Source organism: Mus pahari, chromosome 5 (assembly GCF_900095145.1).
Source record: "Mus pahari chromosome 5, PAHARI_EIJ_v1.1, whole genome shotgun sequence".
Taxonomy (NCBI): domain Eukaryota; kingdom Metazoa; phylum Chordata; class Mammalia; order Rodentia; family Muridae; genus Mus; species Mus pahari.
In genome coordinates, this window is record NC_034594.1 from 82,871,101 (window position 1) to 82,876,960 (window position 5,860).

Genomic DNA, 5,860 nt, shown 5'->3' on the forward strand with positions numbered 1-5,860 from the left:
ATCCCTCCATGGCTTCTGCATCAGCTCCTGCTTTCTGACCTGTTTGAGTTCCAGTCCTGCATCCTTTGGTGATGAACAGCAGTATGGAAATGTAAGCCAAATAAACCCTTTCCTCCCCAACTTACTTCTTGGTCATGATGTTTGTGCAGGAATAGAAACCCTGACTAAGACACTGGGGGTCTCAGGTAGACCTAGCTATGGAGGATGGTGAAATTTTCTATCAGAAAGGACCCAATCCTGATTTAGGTTTCTAAGCTTGTTCTAGAATTGTCTATATGACATATGGCAGTGGCTGGGGAACATCATACACAAACTGAGAGCTCAGTCTTTGCCATGGCTAGTAGGTCTTTTTTTCTTTTGAATTTTAATTTTGTTATATTGAATTTAACAATCTAAATCAAACTTTGGAAAAAAACCATACCATTTTTCTGCTTGTTTTAATGACTGTGCACATGCATTATTTCACTTAAGTATCTCAAAAGTTTCCTACTTACAAGTTTTTTCTCCAGTTAATACTTAAAACCCACTGGACTTTCTAGGGGAGGTGCAATTTATTATTTTCCTTTTTTTTTCCTGCCAACTATGGTTGGGGCAAACTTTTCATCTTTTGATTATGAACACCACATTTGGCAGGTCCCTATCCTTCCCCTCACTTCCTCTGTTGAGCCTACTTGTGGCTTTGAAGGTGTGCTAGCAAGGGAGCTAAGGGTTAAGTTGATTGTTAGAATTGTATGTAAGGTGAGGACTGGCCATGGAGTAGCAGGAGGAGGTCCTCACAGTCTAAAGTGTGTCATGTATGATATCATGAGTGCTATCTCCACTACTGAACTTCCATCTCCATTGTAAAATGCCCAGTCTACTTGTAGTCATAATATAGACAGGAGAGAATTTGCAAAGGACAGATACTAATGATCTCAAAACTCCATTTAGACAACTTATCCTCACAAGCTCTAAGTTTGCTTTTTGAAAGTATTTGTCATAACTGTATCAAGCAGCATTGTTTGAGGGGCTCTGCTGTTTATGTCATTTTGGGCTAAGTAGGATGGGCATTAAGAGCTATTAGTTTCTGTCTTCAGGGGAATGATAATTTAATCAGACAAGCTACATTAAGGATGACCTCCAATAATACCAAGTCTAATATTTGCCACCTGTTTATGCCAATCAAAACACTGGAAATTGCCAGTGGCAGTGTAACATTAAGCGATCTTCCACTGTGACTCCACAAGAATTGGATGTATCAACAAGCATTTGTTTTATGTAAGACCCCAAGAAACCAGGGATATATTATAGATTCTCATGGAAGAAGTTGAGGCTCTTATAGCTTGCAGCAACACAACTGCTTCCTGACTACCCGTCCTTTCACAAAATGACAGCACCCAATGTTTGTCATATCTAAACATTCTTTTCAAATAGTACACATGCAGAAGATGTGTGTACAGCTGAATGAGGTTTCCCCACTGTCTGTATCTATGTTCCTCATCAGGAGTCTCAGAAACTCTTCTAAGCTTGCTTTTCCTCTTTCATGACACTCCTCTTCAAGATAAGCTGATATCCACCACCATCAACAGAGACATCATCAGTCCTGTTTTTGTAATTTGCATATGTGAAGGCCTGATGTGTTCTCTTTCTAATTGGCTGTACAAACACCTTCCATATTGTTGTGTGCAGTTCTGGATCATTTTTCCAATTGCTGTACTGTTCCTCAAATTTGTGAATAAGTTAAATTGTGAATAAATACTGCAAATTATTCCTATTCTTTTATTAATGGACATACAGGGGCTTCCAGTATCTATGGAACTGGTGTTATTATGAACATTGTGATACTTTTGGGGAAATATATATGCAGTGTTGACACCTGTTTTAGGTTGTGACCTATAAAACACACACAAATCACATATATAATATATGTGACACTTGAGTGTCACCCTAGTGAATCACAGGAAGCAAAAACATTCAACTTTGGTGAGTAGATAGTTTTCCACAGTGGTTTTTACTAGCACTTATCTATTTTGTTATCATTATTACACTGCTCTTTGCAACCATGATATCTACTGTCACTATTCATCATGCCTGGAGAAGTTAAGCTCTTTGCTATGAATGATGTACTAATGTAATTCAGCTTTCAGAATAGTACTTTGACAACATGAAGGAGATAAAGAGGAGTGAAATAAATTTTACCACCAGGATTAAAACTCCAGGCTTCTCAGTTCACAGGTTATACTTGTTAAGAGTTATTGAAAGCTTGTTTAGAAGAGTGGCAGGTCTTCAGAAAAAAGACACTGCTGTACAAAACAGGATTCCATGTTTGAAGCCTTTCAAAAGCTTATGTTAAAGTTAGGCACTACTGAGAGGTTGTGTGTTTTTGAACCTCTGGGAAATCGATGGCATTTCCTTCCTTCCTTCCTTCCTTCCTTTCTTTCTTTCTTTCTTTCTTTCTTTCTTTCTTTCTTTCTTTCTTTCTCCCTTTCTTTTTTAGCAGTGGAATACCTTGTCATTGCTGTACAAATATATTTAGAAACAGAGAGATTCCTTTGAGTCTCAACAGTTTCCTGGATACTCAGTCTTTAGAAAAAAAGGTACCATTTCTGGGATGGCTTTCATGTGACAGCTTTACATACAGATCCACAGAAGGAGACTCCACATATAATGTCCCCCCCCCAAGTCAGCAGAACCCCAGCCCATGGGGAAACTCTGTGGGGGGATTCCACACTTTGGCATCCCCCCTTCTTTTCCAATGGAAGATAAAATAATACAGAAACATCTTCAAAATTCACACCTGAGTTAAGCATCTTGCTGGATAATTACACATTAAGGAAAGGTCATGGTGTAGAATAGGAAAGGACTATGTACAAGAGTGCGGCCATCACTTTTCTGTAGCCAGGAGAAAGGAGAGGGGACAGGACAAGGAGACCCACAGGGAACAGAGAAAAGACAAGTGTCCTGGAACTTGGGTACAGGTGGGCAACAACAGAGGAGTACCTGTGGATGGAGCGACATGGCCAGAGGGTAGCTCAGCCATTTGTAGAGAGGAAGGGACTTCGTAGGACCCCAAAATAGACAGATCTGGTTGTAGAAAAAGGAGTAAGGGCTGAAAGAAAAAGGGAGATTCCGTGGCAAAACGATGCTAATTTAAAAATATAAGGCTTCTGTGGAGACGTGAGATTTCAGTCTTTCGATAGAATTTGAGATCAGTTCAAGATTGTGGCTGAGGTCAGAGTCAAAGCCATAATCTACCCTTCTTGCAGTTTGGCACACCAAGCAAAAGACTGTCCCAGAAGCCATGGTGAGCTGAAAACTACCAATGGCAGAATGCCCTTTCTCCAAGAGGTGAAGCCACCAGGAGAGCATGGAGTGGGGGCACAAGGCAGGCAAGCGTGGTAAACTCCCAGCGGGGTGATGAAGAGCCCAAGGAAACTGTGGCCTTTGGTCACAGTTAAGTTCTCCGGAGGCTCTGGATCCAGGAGAAGGCAAGATTATGGGTTTGCTCTTCAGCAGTGGCCATTGCTCCCGCTCTTCTTAAAGTCTCTGTCCATACAAGGAAGGCATGACTCTCTTCCTCTTCTGGGGAATCAGGGGCCAGCTTGAAAGGGAGGAAGTTTTTGGTCCCAGTGGAGGTAGGTGGGATGATTCCAACGGTACCATGATCCCAAGGAGTTAAAGCATGAAGAGGAGGAGGAAGAGTAGAAGGAGGAGGAGGAGGAGGAGGAGGAGGAGTTCATTGCTCCTTTGGAGTTATTTTGAGATGCCTTGGAGCTGCTGGCATGGAGTCCTGAGCCAAGAGATGAAGGCCTGCGGTTGTTCCCAGGGGGAACAGGATGATGTTACTGTTCCTGGCATGGTGCTGTGAACAGGAAGGACAGAGAGGGAGTCCAGAGACCCTGAGGGAGAGATCAACCACGAGTTGTAGATGGGTGGCTTAACAGGGTTGGACACGGGGCAGTTGATTCTCTTTTCCTTTTGGTGTCGATTGCAGAACCAGACTCTAACCACCTCCTTCTCCATGGATAACTGCTCTGCAATCATGGAAATCTCTTCCGAGCTGGGTTTAGGGTTATCTTGAAATATCTTCTCCAAAGTCAGGCTGATGTTGGTCTCGATGCTGGTCTGTTTCTTCCTCTTCCTGTCAAGCACTGAGAGTGGGGTAGGAGCTGGATGTGCTCGGTGAAGGATTTGACTGGGAGGACTCTGCATCGTTCAGCCACTTCTCCAGCAGCGACTTGAGTTTGCACATATTCTTGAAGTTCAGGTTGAGAGCCTCAAATCGAGAGATGGTTGTATGGCTGAAATCATTGCCATACAGCTTTCCCATCGCCAATCCCAAACATCCCTGTGTGAACCCTAGCTTAATGCGCCTCTGCTTGAAAGTCTTGGCAAACTTCTCCAGCTCCTCCAGGTCAGTGGGCTCATCATTCCCTCCGGGGCCAGGCAGATGCTTGGGCCCTGGCAGGTGCTGAGGAGCATCCAGGTGGGGTTCTAAAGAGGATGCTGACAGCTCAGGGTGCCCAACAGGCCAGGCCCTGTCTGTGGGAGGAGTAGAGTGCTTTGTTGCTGTGGAAAGGAGAGAAGATTCAGCTGCAGACCTTGCTGTACAGGTGGGGTCTGAGAAAGCAGGGACTGGGACACAGACTGCAAGTGACCGGGGACCAGCACAAGCTGTTGGAGTGGATGGAGAGAAGCCATCTCCAGACATCTGGTTTCCAGGCATCATGGTAGGTCCTTGGCTCAGGTGACATGTCCTGTGGGAAAGGGTCTGCCGTAGAGAGTCACCCAGATCCTCCGTCTTAATCTGTCTGTTGAAATCTAGGCTATTTTGATTATTTCCTGACTCCATTTGACCCAAGTCGCTGCAAGCATCCATGGAATCAGTGACATCCCCACTCATCTTGATCTCTGAGGGAAAACATGCCTGGCTTTAATAGCACCATTTTTCTCGCCGTGACACATGTGGCTTTAGCTAAATAGCCGGCATTTGTTTCTTATGGTTGTATGACCTCTCACCATGCTGCTCTTACTTCATTTTGATGAGTTGCTCTCTATTGTAACAAACTTTGAGGGTAGTCAGGTTGCTTATCCTAGAAATTAATCTGGAGAGAAAAAACATACAAATTTGTTGGGCTGTCACATGGATGATAAAGCCTTGGATTCCAACACCAACTGCACACCTTATCAGGGGCTCAGGTGTTATTCTAGAAGAAGGAAGCAAGGAATCTTTATCTTAGTGATTTCTGAGGCTCCTCTTGGTGCCAACAAATATCAGAACCAAAGTAATCCCAGCATTTATCTAGTGGGAGCTGTCAATCTCCTCTACCTTCCAAAGCATGGCCAAAGATCTAACATTCACCCCTGAACCCCAAACATGAAGAAGTGTATTTACAATAGACTCCCCTTCTCATTTAGAAAGAAATTCTGAATTTCTGTGATAAGGATTCCCTATTTCAATTCTTGAACCTCATATTAATGATCAAATGGCTTTTCTCCAGTAAGCCCCAAATGGTTGTGGAGGGAGGGCAAAGTCAAGGGAATTCAATTAGCTTTAGGCAGGTACCATACAGTTGTTTTATCTGTCCATTTATGATCATAGATCTGTTTCTTCATCTGCAGGGTACCAGTCTTTCCACCTTACTTTGGGCATACAGTTGTGTAGGTTGATCCATGTAAAAGGATATCTAGTAGAAAGGGTGAAGGAGACTGAAGGCAAGCTTGTGTCTAACTCACATACGAGGAAGATTTGCCTCTTTTGAATTCACAGAGAGGTTCTGTGTAGGCTGATAATGGCCTGCTTACTATTCAGTAAAATTTGCCAAAGTAACAAAAACGTCTTAATACAATCAATATTATCATTGCTATAGTTGACAACAAC

At 43.2% G+C, this 5,860-nt stretch overlaps 1 pseudogene; it reads right to left on the reverse strand.

Annotated features, from left to right (window-relative positions):
• Positions 1-3,707: 3,707 nt before the first annotated feature.
• Positions 3,708-5,654, reverse strand: LOC110321980 (annotated as a pseudogene).
• Between the last annotated feature and the right edge of the window lie 206 nt (positions 5,655-5,860).